Raw genomic sequence first — 17,249 nt, 5'->3', positions numbered from 1 at the left:
ATTCAGACGACCCAAACCACTTGAGCAAGAGCGCACAGGTGATGTGCGCAATGGCGAAGGTGGCCTTGGACCGATCCGACGGGAAACTGGAGGTGTTTGCAGGGGAGAAGTTTGTTACTGATGAGATCCTCAATTATATTGCGGCTAGGTACTCACCCTTTTACAGATTTCCAGTGTTAGACTCGTTTTGAACTGCGTACGGGCTCATTTGGTTTGGAGGATTTCATAATGTAGGAATTTGGACTAGTATAGAAATTTTATATGATGACACTTGCCATCATAAGGATTTGACTCGCCTTGTTCCTACGCGTAAAATGAGTTTTGAGTGGATGTGTAATTTCCTCAAAAAACACAGGAAATGAATAGTATTCCTATAAAATTCCTGTACACATTTCCTACAAACCAAATACATCTATAGAAAATTTTCCTCCAGGATCCTTATTCCTATGTGTTTCCTATCAAAATCCTCCAAACCAAATAGGCCCTACGTGACTCTTACAGTTACAAAACAACTAATCGTACATCAGTTTTGCAATATCCTTTTCTTGTGTTCAGCCATGGATATAGACATACAGTGCTGCTGTTTTTACGGAAGTGTATCTATATTTGTTTGTGGCCTTTTTAGATCATGTTGTCATTTTGTATTTTGTTTAGACTTGTTTTTTAACTTCTATTTATTTATTATCTGCATCCTACTCCCTCCGTTCCTAAATATTTGTCTTTCTAGATATTTCAAATGACTACTACATACGGATGTATGTAGACATATTTTAGAGTGTAGATTCACTCATTTTGCTCCGTATGTAGTCACTTGTTGAAATGTCTAAAAAGACAAGTATTTAGGAATGAAGGGAGTAGTATGGAGAGTTGTTTGACATCTACTCCATCACCTTGAGCAGTTGAGCAGCAGGCAATAAGAAATCCCGTTATCTCACTTATCTCCTTTACTTTGCAGGTCGCCCTCTCTGAAGAAGCTTGCCCTCTTATCATGCCACCATGTAACCAGCGAAGGGTTCTATGATCTGGTAACCAAGTGCCCTCAGCTAGAAGACATCGAGGTTTCGGGTTGTACAGGTGTCCGCGGCGACGCGATCTTGGCCACTGGCAGGGCATGCCTCCGGCTGAAGCGGCTGGTGCTGGACAAAACATTGAGGCGCAGGTGGGACAGGAAGGAGGTTGCAGGCATCTCTTTGATGCATGAACTACGATACCTTAGCCTCGCCCGCAGCGAGATTACGAACGAGGAGCTCATGGCCGTCGTCGATGCCTGTCCGTGCCTAGAGTATCTCTCGGTGGTCGACTGCTACAACATAGTTGCTGACAGCGCGCTGCGAGCAAAGTGTGCCACTGTCAAGATGCTGGAGCTTCCGACTCCAGTATGGATGTCAAGTATGGTTGTCCGAAGCAGCTGGATGTCCGACGACTATTATGATTCATATGAATACCCTAGCTGGATCTCCCACGACGACGATGGAGTTTGCCATAATTATGGCCTTGATGATGATTTAGACCCTGACTATGATTTAGACCCTTACTGTGATTATTGGTGCTAAGTGTGATGATTCCATGATATCTACCGTTTGCGAGTCAGGTGGCCTAAATCCGTCGATCCTACTACTCATCCTCCATTTCATTAAGAACAAAAACTATCAAATGAAAATTAGTTGTAGCCTCTCTCTGATCGTTGCCTATGTTAGTTCTTTTTAAAACTGATTGCCTATGTTAGTTGTGGGATGTACTCCCTCCGTTCCTAAATATTTGTCTTTCTAGACATTTCAAATGACTACTACATACGGATATATGTAGACATATTTTAGAGTGTAGATTCACTCATTTTGTTCCGTATGTAGTCACTTATTGAAATGACTAGAAAGACAAGTATTTAGGAACGGAGGGAGTATTATGCATGATTGGTTCCTAAAGTTGTTTTAATTAATGGAGCTGTCCAATATCTGTGATCTGCTGATGTGTTATACAGTTAGGAACTAATAGGCGCCGGTCTGCCAGCCCAAATTTGGGCCGGTCGCACCGCAACCGCGCGATTAGCGCATCCTTGACCCACGCCCTCATTGACTTCGTCTTCTTCCACCACGAGATCCCCAAAAATACTCCCTCTTCACGAGTAGTTTGCGGCACTGTTGGTCGTCCCTGCCGGCTGTAGACCTCGCAACAACGCCCGGCTCTAGCAGGACTCCGTCGCTCCTTGTGGCAAAAACAATGAAAAGACGTCCGGCGCCTACCACATTGCAGCGCGACGTGCCTGTAGCTCGCCCGTCGCGGCACCACCATGGTGCCGGCCGCAGCTCTTGCCGTTGTCAGCTCCTATCATTGGCGTTCTCCGGTTGAAGCTTTTTTCACATGTGGAAGCTTTTTTGCCAATTGTGGCTTGAAGCTTTTCCTCTTGCCGGTTGTTGCTTTTTCATGGCCGCTTCAAGCTTTTTCCATTGAAACTTTTTTCCCGCTGTGAACAGATTTTCCCTCATGCCATTTTGAAGCTTTTCCACAGCAGGTGAAGCTTTTTTCAGAAACGGTTGAAGCTTCTGCCGTGCCGACCTTCGTAGCAGACAATTGACTGGTTCCAGCAAAGAACGATGCCGGGATGCAGCTCTGGCATCCGGTCCCCAACACTTAGTCTCTACAATGTAGCATTTTTCCCGCCGGTTCCAGCACACCGCATAGCTGGTTCCAGCACGGCCAGTTGCCGGTTGTAGCATTTGCGACGTCGTGGCTGTAGCAGTGAATGGCGCCGGCGGCAGAACCATGGCCGCCCATTGCAGCTTTCTATTGCTCGGTTGTAGCAAAAAAAGGTCGTCGGTGGTAGCATCCTCCAACACGGCTTCACCGGTCGTCCCAAAAAGTTGGATGCAGCATTCCCGACCACCGGTTCCAGGACCCCCCGCCGCCCGTGCAGCAGTTGCGACCACCGCGTCCCAGCCATCGCGCAGGCAGCAAGCAGCCGCCGGCCAGCAGCAGTCGGGCAGTCCCCTGGCTTGGCGGACCACACGGCCGGTAGCGGCGTGGGGAAAAAGAAGAAGAGACATGAGCAAGGGAGGGATGCGGCTGGAAGTAGTGGATGAAGCGTGCGGTTGGAGAAAAGATAAGGGAGGAGGGGTGGTCCACGTAGGCCGAACAAAAAAACGCATCTCGCGCGGGGCGTGGCTTCGATGTGTGGGGCGCCAGCGTGGCTCGCGTCCGGCTGAAAATTCAGCCGGCGCACCGGTCACAAGCGTTTCCCTATACAGCTAGCTTGGTTTAAAGGGTTCAACTCAAAATTTACAGATTTTTTGGTTTTCCGCATTTTTTCTTTTATGCTATGTTTCTTTTTTTTCTTCCAATTTTTGCAATTACAAATGTTTAAAAAGAAAAGATAAATATAAAATATGAAAAAGAATGTTGTCGTGGTTTTGCTATCCTTCAGGAGTTCAGGTGCTTGTTTTCACTAGTAATAATGTACGTACAACGCACGTTTATATTAGGTAGGATATTAGTCGCATGTTATATTAGATAAGATATATATTTGTTGCATGTTGGTATTTGATAAGATATCAATTACTTTTTCGTGGGATGGTAGAATATTAATTACATGACAGATTTCAAGGGATGGTGTTAAGTCAAAACGGGTTCAAATCCTGGTGTTCGCATTATTCTTAGATTTATTTCAGGATTTCCGATGATGCACTTTCAGTGGGAGGAGACGTTCCCGTCAACGACGAGGCGCTTACGGTGACTTCGTAAATCTCAAGATGATATGCCGGCTCAGTCTCTCGGAGGTGCTCATAGGGGTAGGGTGTGCGTGTGTGCGTTCATAGGGATGAGTGTATGCGCGTGTATATGAGCGCTTGTGTCTGTACTGATGCTAAAAAAACGTGTTTATAACCAATGGCAGTGGTGGGTAATTAAAGCGTTAAACGTGTTTGGTGCTCAACATTTGAACGATTTGAACCGCTAAATAACATGATTTGACGGTTGAGATGATTTGGATCTGCCTATTTGGATTTTTTTATATTGATATAGAATATAAATATAGATATAGATTTTTCATCTGAGTCATTTTTTCCCAGCCTGACGCACGGCTCGAGAGACGTCCTCGTAAACAGCATGCAGTCAGTGCATGTGTCGTTCTTTTTTCCTTCTCCCCGTGTGACCGTGTGTGTGTATGCATGTTTTTTTTCTTCAGGTATGTATGCGCCTCTGTGTTGTATAGTTTTTTTTATAAGGACTTCATAATTATATTGAAGATTAGATGTACAAAACACCTAAAATATATATTAATGTACAATAAGCTCCTCATGCCGCTCAACAATGATAATAAATGGTCTCCCCGCTTTATATTATAAAGCAACTAAATGATACAACAAGCTTGCTTTGGCCGCAACATAAGAAGGAATGATGTCCCACCGAACTCCTAGCAGTCTGTCGGGGATATTACTACTGGGCGTAAACCGGCCTATCTGGGCCGGATTAGCTTCATCAATAGTTAAGCATGTTAAAGCCCATGAAGGTAGATGAGGGCTCAAGACCCATAATCGGTTGAGAGCCCGTAGCCGTAAACCGGCGTCAATATGTAATTTGTATTGTAAGTTAGAAATAAGTAGAGACTAAACCGGACACATCTATGAGCCGGTGTTGGGACGCTGTAAACCGACGGGCGTCACCTATGTATATAAGGGGACGACCCGGCGGCGGTTCAGGGACGACAGACAACAACTCGAGACATAGGCGAAGCTTATTGCTCCCTAGTCATCGAAACACCCATCAATTCCATCACAACTAGACGTAGGCTTTTACCTTCCTTGAAGGGGCCGAACTAGTATAAACTCTCTTGCGTCCTTGTGTCCGCTTTAACCCCTTCAAGCTAACCCGTCGCGATGGCTCCACGACTAAGTCCTTTCTCTAGGACATCTGCCGTGACAAAACCACGACAGTTGGCGCCCACCGTGGGGCTATCGCACGATGGTTTCCGGTTCTTGAAGGGCCGCTTTGAAGGACTCAAGGGCTACGCTGTAGGCCGGATGACTAAGAGTCGTCGCGGCAAACTCTACATCGACGACGCAGGCTGGGGCCCCGAGGCCGGCTCAATTGAGTACGGGTACCGGGTCCCCTTTTGTAGCATTCACGTTTTCATTGGCAAGATCGGTGAACCGGGCCCTGAGCCGGACATCTGCACCGACCTCGTCGAGACGGCTCAGCGTGCGCGATCTGCCCGGATTAAACCGGCCATGAAGCGTGCCTTCGTGGGAATGATCCATGGAGGGAGTTATGAGGATGGATCGGAGCTTCGCGGGGCAACTACCGTTTGTTCCGGTGACGAATTTTCGACCGGAGAAACCGAATCTCTTTATCATCTACAAGATGGCCGGATTGAGAGCTGTTCCGATGGTGACAGTATTCCGGACCCCTCTGATCTGCCTAACCGGGTTGGAATATTCATGACCGGAACACAAGCAGCGCTTCACTCTTCAACAGCCGCATCAATGATCTTCGGTTCAGCAGCGGCAACGACTTCCGGGGCAGGAGGCCCCGTGCGCCCGCCGGCTCAGGTTCTATCAGAACTATTTGATGCGTTGGCTGTGCTTATGGCAGAAGTTAACCCGCCAGATCAGGACGCTCACAACACGGAGATTGTAAAGATAAAGGAACAAATCACCCAGGCCAAAACAGATCTGGCGGCTGAGGACACCAGGATGGCCGCAGAGCGGGCCGCTTTAGACGCACAGGCCTACAGGCTTATGTTGGACCAGAGTGCGTCGCATGAAGTCATGAGGAGGAAGCACCGGTCCCGCTTACCTCCGGTTTTCGAGGCCAGAGACCTTTTCAACACTCCAGGACCAAGAACCAGCAATCTGCTGAGGGGAACCGAGCAGAAGCCCCTGGGACTGGTGCACCGGTTCAGCCCCGTCAGATGGATCCGCCTCGTCAAAACACCGTTATACCTCAGGATGCTTTAACACCTCCGGGTCACTACTCCAACCCAATGGACAATCTTGTTGCCGCCGCTGCACGACTGGAGGCCATTCCAGTTGAGGGTGACTCGCCGCAGGCAGTAGAGACGCGACGGGTGAAGGAACTTCTGAGGACAGCTTTGGCCCAACAGGAAGCGTACTCGTACAGCCGCGACCGGATCCACTCGACCCCCCGTCCAAGCCGGAGTTATAGCGGACATATGGATGAACCAGCAGTGTCGAGTAATGAACGACGTGGAGCACCCCGTGGTAACAACCCGACGGGTGGAGCTGATAACGCTCAGGAAGTGGTGAACCGGCCCCGAGCGCGCAGGGAGGCTGAGTTAGCCGCACAACATTAGGCTCGGCAGCTCACGCCGGTTCGTCCAACCATTTCGATCGAACCTGGTGTTACTTCTAGTTCTTTGGGGGTGCCTTGCCTCGTCCCCGCTTTACGCAACGTGCGCCTGCCCAAGGATTTCAAAGGCCCACGCAAGGTACCAAATTATACGGCGGATCAACCACCAGAGACATGGGTAGAGAGCTATGAGATGGCCATGGAGATGCTTGATGTGGATGACACAGTGTGTGCGAAATACTTCACCATGATGCTTGAAGGAACGGCCCGTACTTGGTTAAAAAGCTTGCCCGCTAATTCTATCGGCTCATGGGCCCAATTACGAGCCCGGTTTATCAACAATTTCAAGGATACCTGTAAACAGCCTATGTCGATAGTGGACTTAGCTGCATGCGTCCAGGAGGAAGGAGAGTGAACGACTCATTGGGTGCGCCGGGTTTCACAAGTGTTGCACTCCTCAGACCGCATCAACGCTGACACCGCAGTATTAACCCTAGAAGGCAACTGCCGGTTTGGGCCCCTGAAGTTGAAATTGGGACGGATGAAGCGTCATTGCACCGACATGGGGACCCTCATGGCCGCTTTGGTAAAATATGCTGACTCTGATAGTACCAAGGATCCCGAATCTGGTGATGACAAGACAGGGAAGGGGAAGAAGAACAGCAGCTCCAAAGGTCAGCAGCATCACTGGGTAGGCAATGGCGGAGGAGGCAAGCGTAAAGCGGATGGCAACATGAATTTTGTGGCTAATACCAACGTACAGGACAATGGCCAGCGGCGCAAGGGTAGGCTGAAAAATCGTAGTGGAACACCCAACCCCAACCCAAACCGCCTGAACTATCTGGTAAGCCAGCCCTGTCCAAAACATGGGACGAAGGAGGAGCCAGCAAACCACCTTTGGAAGGATTGCTTTATTATGCAGGAGTTCAAGAATTCTAATAATTTCCGGTATGATCACGGATCTAGCGGTGGCTCAGGGTCCAGGCCGGATTACGGTGGAGGAAGTACCGGTTTAGGATTTAATGGTAATCCGGGCGGACATAATGGTCTAAATAGTCAGAACAACCAGGGTGGTTACAACCAACAACAACAGCAGTCAGGTTACCAAAGCAACCCAAAGCAGTTGAGTAGTGGGCAGTACCATGTCTTTACCACTAGCTTGGACAAGCGAGACAGGAAGGTTCAGAGGCGGGCAGTCAACTCTGTTGAACCGGCCACACCCCGTTATCTACGTTGGTATGAACAGCCAATCATATGGAGCAGAGAGGATCACCCACTCCAGATCAATAATCCAGGTCAGTTGGCTCTGGTGGTGGCGCCTCAGGTGGGAGGTTATAAGTTCACCAAGGTGCTCATGGATGGAGGGAGCAGCATTAACATCCTATACTATGAGACCTTCCGTCGTATGGGACTAACAGATAAGAATCTCAAACCGTCCAATACAGTATTCCACAGTGTAGTGCCTGGCAGATCAGCATATCCCGCTGGTAAGATAGCTCTTGAAGTGGCCTTTGGGGATGATCATGATTCCAGGTCGGAGACATTAACGTTTGAAGTGGTGAAAATCCAAAGTCCATATCATGCCCTGTTTGGGCGTCCGGCGTACGCCAAGTTTATGGCTCGACCCTGTTATGTGTATTTGCAGCTCAAGATGCCGGGTCACAAGGGGACAATAACGGTTCACAAAAGCCGCAAAATCGCTTTGGAATGCGAGGAAGGAGATGCGGCCTATGCAGAGTCGGTTTGTGCCACCGAGGAGTTGAAGTACTATAAAGACAATGTTGATCCGGCGGACATGACTCCGTTGAAGAAGCCAACTACGGAGCAGGATCCGGCCCTGAAGTTTAAATCGGCAGCAGAAAGTAAGCTTGTTGACTTCGTACCTGGCGATTCGTCCAAGCAGTTCAGCATTAGTGCCAACTTGGATCCAAAATAGGAAAGCGCGCTCATCAAGTTCATCCGTGAGAATCGGGACATTTTTGCATGGAAACCCTCTGACATGCCAGGTGTACCGAGGCAACTCGCTGAGCACACACTTAATGTGGATCCTAAATACAAACCGGTGAAACAGTTCCTCCGCCGGTTTAACGAAGAAAGACGCAAGGCGATTGGAGAAGAGGTAGACAGGCTCTTAGCAGCTGGTTTTATTGTTGACGTTTTTCACCCTGAGTGGCTTGCCAATCCGGTGCTAGTCCTTAAGAAGAACGGCACCTGGCGTATGTGTGTGGATTACACATATCTTCATAAGGCTTGTCCAGCAGATCCTTTTGCCCTCCCCCGTATTGATCAAATCATTGATGCTACGGCGGGTTGTGAGCGTTTAAGTTTTTTGGATGCATATTCTGGCTATCATCAAATCAAAATGGCAGTTAAGGACCATGAGAAAACGACATTCATAACTCCCTTTGGAGCCTTCTGCTATGTGTCTATGCCCTTTGGGCTCAAAAGTGCCCAGGCAACTTATCAACGGTGTGTACAAAATTGTCTTCACAAGCAGATTGGCCATAATGTACATGCTTACATGGATGATATCGTGGTTAAATCCAGGGAGAAGGGGACTCTGGTTGATGATTTGAAGGAAACCTTTGATAACCTAAGGACGTACAAGATGATGCTTAATCCGGACAAGTGTGTCTTTGGTGTACCGACGGGCAAGTTATTGGGTTTTCTGGTGTCCAACAGGGGAATTGAGGCTAATCCGGAGAAGATCACAGCCATCACCTCCCTGGCTAAACCGAAGTGTATCAATGATGTTCAACGCCTGGTAGGCCGGATTGCCGCGTTAAGCCGGTTTATCAGCCGCCTTGGTGAGAAGGTGATCCCTTTGTATCAGATGTTGAAGAAGACGGATCAGTTCGTCTGGAGTTCTGCTGCTGATGAAGCATTTGAGGAGTTAAAGCGGCAATTGGCCAATCCGCCTGTGCTCACCGCTCCCATTGACAAGGAGCCGTTACTGCTATATGTTGCTGCTAATGCTCGTGCGGTCAGCATGGCTATTGTGGTGGAACGAAAGGAGGCAGGTAAGGAGCATCCGGTTCAACGTCCGGTCTATTATATCAGCGAGGTACTCACTGAGTCCAAGCAAAGGTATCTGCATTGGCAGAAGCTGGTGTACGGAGTTTTTATGGCAAGCCGGAAGCTTAAGCAATACTTCCAAGGGCACCCAATTACGGTGGTCAGTTCTGCTCCTTTGGGAGATATCATCCAGAACCGGGAAGCAACTGGCCGGATTGCAAAGTAGGCTATAGAGCCGGGGCCTTACGGTTTGAAATATGTGCCTCGGACAGCGGTTAAGTCTCAAGCACTTGTTGATTTCATCAATGATTGGACGGAAATGCAAGCACCTGAAGAAAAGCCGGATCATACGTATTAGACCATCCATTTTGACGGATCCAGGCAGTTGGAAGGCTCGGAGGCTGGAGTCGTATTAACTTCCCCACGAGGTGATAAGTTTTGTTATGTTCTCCGTTTAATGTTCCCTTGTACTAACAATGCAGCTGAGTATGAAGCCTTGCTCCATGGTCTTCGGATGGCTAAAGAGATGAATCTAAGTCGAGTTAAGTGCTTCGGTGATTCGGACCTTGTGGCTCAGCAAGTGTCTGGCACTTGGGACTCCAAGGACCCACTCATGGCAGCATATCGTCGTGAGGTGGATATTGTTGCAGGTTATTTCAGAGGCTATCAGGTGGACCATGTGGACCGGCGGAAAAATGAAGCGGCGGACGCTTTAAGCCGGCTGGGCTCTCAGCACAAACCAGTCCCACCCAATGTTTTTCTGGATGTGCTGCACAACCCGTCGGTGAAGATCCCTGGTGAAGAGGATTTGGCCATTCCTGATCCAGAGGCTCAATTGGTGGCAGTTCTTCATGTTATTCTGGATTGGACGCTTCCTTACCTGGCGTACAAGAACCGGGGCGAGTTGTCAAAAGATGAGATTCTGGCCCGGCAGATAATCCGGCGATCCAAGTCCATGGCTGTCATCAACGGTGAGTTGCATCATTGCAGTGTATCAGGAGCTTTTCAACGTTGCGTGTCTCCTGAAGAAGGCCGTGAAATTTTGCGTGAGATCCACGAAGGAGATTGTGGTCACCACGCCGGTTCAAAGTCTCTGGTGGCTAAAGCGTTTCGCCATGGTTTCTATTGGTTAACTGCTCATGCTGATGCGAAGGATCTGGTCAGACGATGTGATGGTTGCCAAAGATTTTCAAGACATGCTCATGTACCGGCTCAAGAATTGAGGATGATTCCAATTACTTGGCCATTTGCGACTTGGGGTCTGGATATGGTTGGGCCTTTCAAAAGGTCCAAAGATAAGAAGACCCACCTCCTGGTGGCGGTGGACAAGTTTACAAAGTGGGTGGAGGCAGAGCCTGTTAGCAAGTGTGATGCAGCCACGGCGGTTCAGTTCATCAAAAAGGTGATTTTCCAGTTTGGCTTTCCGCACAATATTATCACAGATAATGGTACCAATTTGTCCAAAGGTGCTATGAAGGAGTTCTGCGAACGGGAGCACATCCGGCTCAACATTTCATCAGTGGCACATCCATAGTCCAATGGTCAAGCAGAAAGAGCTAATCAAGAGATCTTGAGAGGCATCAAGCCCCGGCTCATGGTTCCTTTGCAGAGAACGCCGGGTTGTTGGGTAGAAGAATTACCATCTGTGTTATGGAGCATCAATACAACACCCAACAGATCAACAGGATACACACCGTTCTTCATGGTTTATGGAGCGGAGGCGGTTCTTCCCAGTGACATCCGTCATGATTCACCTCGTGTCACGGCTTATATTGAAGCGGACAACGAAACAGCACGGCAAGATGCTTTGGACCGGTTGGATGAAGAGCGTGATATCGCAGCAGTCCGATCGGCGATTTACCAGCAGGATCTTCATCGTTATCACAGTCGCCGAGTCAGAACCAGAACCTTTCAGGAAGGAGATTTGGTGCTTCGGCTCATCCAAGATTAGACTGATATGCATAAGCTATCCCCACCTTGGGAGGGGCCTTTCGTGGTCAGCAAGAATCTACACAACGGGTCGTACTATCTGATTGATATTCGAGAGCATAAGGACTCACGTACATCAGAGGAGGAGACTAATAGGCCGTGGAATATAGCTCATCTTCGGCCTTACTATACCTGAGCCATTGGCTATACTTATGTACATATTACAACAATGTATATATTTTAATAAACCAGAACCTCAGCTAAAACGGGGTATCTGTTCTTTTACATCATGTGAGGTTACACGGAGTTGCTCCAAAGCGGCCTCTGGTTTACCCCTTGAGTTCGCTTTGCTAAAAGCATCGTGTTATATCACTTGGAGGATTCGTCGTGTCCGAACCAATACCATGCCTCTTGATAGGCGAAAGCCACCAAATCACTTGGGGACTTGGTCATGTCTGAACCAGTCACGCCTCTTGATCGGCCTAAGGCCACAGAATCACTTGGGGGCTTGGTCGAACCCGAACCATGACCACGCCATTTGGTCGGCATAAATGCCACAAGAATCACTTGGGGACCTGGCTAACTAGAACCATAGTTACACCTAACGGGAGCTTGGTCGTGTTTGGCCATGGTTACACCATTTGATCAGCTTAAATAAATCTTTTTTGGTCGTGTTTCATACTTTTCTTTGAAGGGTTTTTTTGCTTTTCATTGTGTTTTTAAACCGACCAAGTTTTTTAACCAATCAATTGACGGAACACAGTTCACGTCAATCCGGAGACTATTTGCCCGGTTTGATCCTTGTTGTTAACATCCTCTTATGGAGTAACACGGTGTTTATCACAACTCGGCACGGTTTTATTATAAACAGGCACAATATAGAAGGAGTTATCAGTACTCAAAATTTGGGTTATCACCCTTACTACAAAAAGTTGGTAAAACCAACGATGTGATTCAATGTCACAGGTATGATATATTTCATATTTGATTATACATATATTCAGGAGTCGTTATTTCCTCCAACAGTGTGGGTTTGCAAAACTCCGCTTCAAGGTTGGCCAAGCCAACTTCACACTCAATGGTGGTAGGTATTATGTATCACAAATTTTTTGATCATATATACTTAAAATTTTGTTTTGGATGTTTTGACTTTATACATACAGACATCATATTTCGCCTGACGGTACAACCGCGGTGGCACTTAACGAATTTCTTATTTCAGAAAGTATTTTGAAAAGTTCATTACCACAGGAAGAACAAGTTATGCACGAAGGCATATCAACATCAAAGGTATCAGCTAGCCTATTACAAGGCAACACGGTGCCCATAATAACATAATTGTTTTTCACAAAGGAGAGACAGTTTTAAAACCGGCTTCTGGTTTAAGATTGGCCACCAGCCTGGCCTGATGGTTGTGGGTCATCCTGCGCCGCTTCAGCTTCTGTTTCTCTACCCAGTGGCTAGAAATCCACAGTTGTCCAGTCGATTCCCATTAGTGCTTGAAAAACAACTTCGTCATGGATTAGCGAAGACGGGTCAATATCGGGAGCGTAAGTATGCTTACGGATTGGAGGGATCAGGTTTTCCGATTCATGGATTGGTGCAGCTATTCGCTTGTTCTGGCTGTCATATCGGGCTTGATAATGAGACAAATCCGCTTCCTCAGCCAGTTGACAAGCTAGCGGACGTACCTCCCGGTTTATGGCTCGCAAATCCGCTTCACCAAATTCTGACCCGTCTTCCTTCAAGCTGGGATAACCCTGAGCCGCTTCAATAGAATCAAAATCCGGCACCCAGGCTTTTGCCCGGATTAAAGCATTGATTGCACCGGTTCGAGCAGCAGATTTCTTCAGCTCTTCAACCCGGGCAGGAAGCACTGACAGTTTCATCAGAGTATCTTGAATCAAACTGGGCGCCGGTTTGTTATGAGACGCGGTACAGATGATCCGCTGGGCACCAGTATACAATTGTTCAACTAAGGTATAGGCGGCCTTCAATTTCTTTCGCACATCTGACCCCAAGTGACCAATGCGTGTCCCTGAAATACCATAAAGGGTTAATAAACCGGTGGCTCTGTAAGAAGGCAAGCTGGCTTACCAAAGATAGCAGTGGTCATGGCACTAACGTGCCGCTTTATGCTCGTCAGTTCATCTGTCACTGGTTTTAATGCAGCCTCGGCATCCTCTGCTCGTTTGGTCAAAGCGGACTTTTTAGTGGCCCAATCCGCCCGTTTCTTCTTGAAATTCTCCTTAAGTTGTTCCATGGCGCTTAAGGCACTGACCAATTCCTCTTTTGCTTTGGAGGTTTCAGCCTGTTGGGTTTTCAAGTTTTCTTGAAGATCGATGACTTGGTTTTCTTTCGCCTTCAGCTCCGCCTGCAGGCATACAGATATATGTTTCAACAAGTCGGTAGAAGGAATCAAGTGCCAACCACATAACAAGTTATGTGCTTAGCACTTGGGGGCTAATGCATATTCGATCTTCATCTTTCAATTGTTTACAAAGTCCCAAGCTCAATACACGTATTCAACTTGGCACTTGGGGGCTAATGCATATTCGATCTTCATCTTTTCAATTGTTTACAAAGTCCCAAGCTCAATACAAGTATTCAACTTGGCACTTGGGGGATAATGGCTATTTGATCATATGTATTCTAATGCGGCAGTTTCAATTGCTTAAAGTACCGGTTTAACTACGCTAAGTTGAACCGGCCCTTGGGGACTACATCAGCAAATTTCAAAGCATCAAGATTCATATTATTAAGTCCCGGTTTGAAACAATATTTCAAATCGGCCCTTAGGGGCTAGGAGGTCAGCAAGAATGAAAGCATACAAGCAGGAAGGAGCATATGGAAGTTACCTCATATTTATCTTTCATCATATTAACCAGACCGGCTTCGTAGTCACGGCTGGTATACAGCCGGTTTAGATAGCCGAAATGGATATCTTGGGCGTTCAGAGCAGCGTAAGCCGTCAGATCAGCGTTCCACTTGCCTTTGCCAAAAGTAGCAAATTGTTCCTTGGCAGAATGTTTGGATAAAGCCACAGGATTGCTTGGCTCAGTATGACCAGTGCCAGTAATGACAACTTCATCCTTGGTACCACCGGTTTACACTGGAGCTGTTGGCTGATCAGTAGATTTTGCTGGACCGGTGGAGCTTTCAATCTGGAGGTTACCTGTGGGCTGATGGATAGGACCTGAGGTATCAGTAGGTCTCTCTTCAGCGGTAAGATCATCATCTGGCTGCGGTGGATCGTTGGGAATATCTTCAGGGACAACCGCTTCAAGATCGGGTGTCGTGCCTGGTTCAAGAATGACAACTTCTTCGGCCGCTTTATCCAGGCGGGCCTTCTTGCTCGGCCTAGGTTTGGCCCTAAAAAGAATAACAAAATTAAATACAGCATATGTTCTAAGGCAATATACTGCAAACATCACAATAAATATAGCTTACCCAAGCACCGTTTTGAGTGGTGGGAGCTGAGTAGCCGATGACTCGCCAGAAGATGAGTGGGAAACAACCTGATAATCGGAGTCAGACGGATTAAGAGGTTGACGAAAATAGCCCGCTTTAGGACAAGCACTGACAAGAGAATTAGAGACCTCAGAATGACGTTTCCGAACCGGACTGTTCGGTAAACCGGCGGAGGTAACTACCTGGCCGTTGTGCCGGGTGGTGCGGCGAGCTTCGTGTTGTTGAGTCTTCATAAGAAGTTTAGGATCCAAATAAGCAAGAGGATGAGAAAATTTAACTTTCCGGTTTGCCTGACGAATTTTTTGTGAAGGCAAAGTTTCTGAATCGGAAGAGAGAATAATTACCTCTGCAACATCCGCATGGCTGGCTTCGGCATCATCCTGACAAATAGCATCATCAATAAGATGCATGAAAAATAAACCAAGTGAGTCAAGCTCTACCTCAAGGTCCGGATTATCCACCTCGTCATCAGGGGCCGGATTAGAAGATGCAGTGGTTCTTTTCCGGTGGGCAGTCTTCTTCACAGCTTTAGTTTTTTGCCGGGTTGCTCTTTCCAGTTTATCTGTTTTCTCTGGTTTCTCCTGTGGCAGCTTTTTGCTCCAAAACGGATCATCGCCCTGATTATGCAGACACTGATATTAAAAACAATGACCAGACATATCAATAACAGGTTCAGCAAAGAGAAAAATCAAAGACTTACAGCTGGCGGTTTGTTGGTGGCACAGAAGGGAAGCAGACTGGTTCTAGCGCAGATGTATTCCGGTTCATTCAGTATCTTACGCACAGCCTCTGTGATTTCTTCACCGGAGAGCTGAAGTCTTGAATGTCGTAGTGGGTCATCCACACTATCAGTATATTCGCACATCAAACCGGAGCGCTGACTAAGGGGCAGTATGCTCCATGATATCCAACAGCGAGCAAGGTCAACCCCTGTTAAACCGTTGGCCATAAAGGCTCTAAGCTTTGACAGCTGGGGAGCATATTTGCTTCTCTGCTGAGCAGTCAATCTTTGAGGAAAAGGATGGGTATTGCTGAGCCGCTCCGGACGAAACCCAGGCAAGGGATTCTCACTAGCAGGGGAGGTGTCTTTGCAGTAGAACCATGTCTGATTCCACTCCTTGGGGTGACTGTGCAGCTTGGCGTGAGGGTATGCGACCTCTTTCCTTTTTTGAATCGCCATGCCACCCAATTCCATATTAGAGCCATCAGTAAACTCAGTATGGCGGTTTAGATGGAAAAGATCTCTGAATAATTCTACTGTGGGCTCCTATTGAAAGAACACCTCACAGAGCACTTGGAAGTGGCACATATTTGTAACAGAGTTGGGGCCAGTGTCTTGTGGATGGAGTTGAAAATCAGCCAGCACATCCCGGTAAAATTTAGAACCGGGCGGTTTAAAGCCCTGGGCTAAGTGGTCTATGAAAACAACAACCTCTCCTTCTCGAGGTGTGGGGGGGGCATTCTTTGCCAGGAGCCCTCCAATGGAGGGTGTCTTTGCTGCCCAAGGCGCCAATAAGGACTAAATCCTCTAGTTGATCCTCTGTGACGCGGGAAGGGACCCAATTGCACTCATATACTTGCTTGGCCATGACGGAATCTACAAGGTAAAAGATACCGGTTCAAAAATACATTTGATCAAGGTATGTTGGTATGGGCACTGTTAAACCGGAGGCAGAACTATCTGAACCGGAGTTTCATGAAGCAACCAATATCTGGCGGTTCAACAAGGGGACTAATGGTATATATCGGTTTGTAAAATTCTTCTACAAAGTTAAACCGTCGGATCTAAGCATTGAACAATCAAGACTGCAGATGAGTAAGTACGCAAAAACAGATTTCACAACATTATGCTACAGCTTTGGATCTGGAACATGTTTATAAAGGAGATAAATATTCAAGGCCCAAAAGGAGCAGTACCGAATCAATAAGCAAAGGTATGGATAAGATCTATGCTCTTAGTATGCTGGACAGTGAAAACGGAGGATACAAACTATCGCTACACAGAGCGAAGATACACAGACTCGTCTAAGGATCTATCATATGAACAAGAAGCAAGCGATGAACACGGGAAGAACAGGGAAACCCTAGAACAGATCTATGATGGAAAGGATAGAAGACTTACTAGGGCTGAGGAAGAAGCGGAAGGTCGCCGTGATGCTCTGGTGCGTTCAGGGTGATGCAGCGGCCAAGGTTGGTGCAGAGGTCGACGGCGGCGGCGGAGCTCCGAAGACTGGGCGACGCGAGGAAGAGGAAGTAGAAGGGCACGAAGGGGAAAAAAGGAATGACCCTTCGATCCTATTTATAAAGCAAGGGACATGGGTCAGGCACGAAAATCAAGGAGCCGCAAGTTTGGAAACAGAGTGGTCGCCTCGATTATCGCGGATCTATTAAACAAGAAGGTATCACGGATAGTTTCTTTATGATAGATGACGTCATGCCGATTTACAGCAATCAGAGAAGATGACATCACGGCGGTTCACCAAACTACAAGAAGATGTTGAAAATGAAGTTTTTGCTAAGGATTGACATGAACC

The sequence above is a fragment of the Triticum aestivum genome, chromosome 5A, assembly GCF_018294505.1.
Source record: "Triticum aestivum cultivar Chinese Spring chromosome 5A, IWGSC CS RefSeq v2.1, whole genome shotgun sequence".
Classification (NCBI taxonomy): domain Eukaryota; kingdom Viridiplantae; phylum Streptophyta; class Magnoliopsida; order Poales; family Poaceae; genus Triticum; species Triticum aestivum.
Note: the sequence above shows the minus strand (reverse complement) of the source record.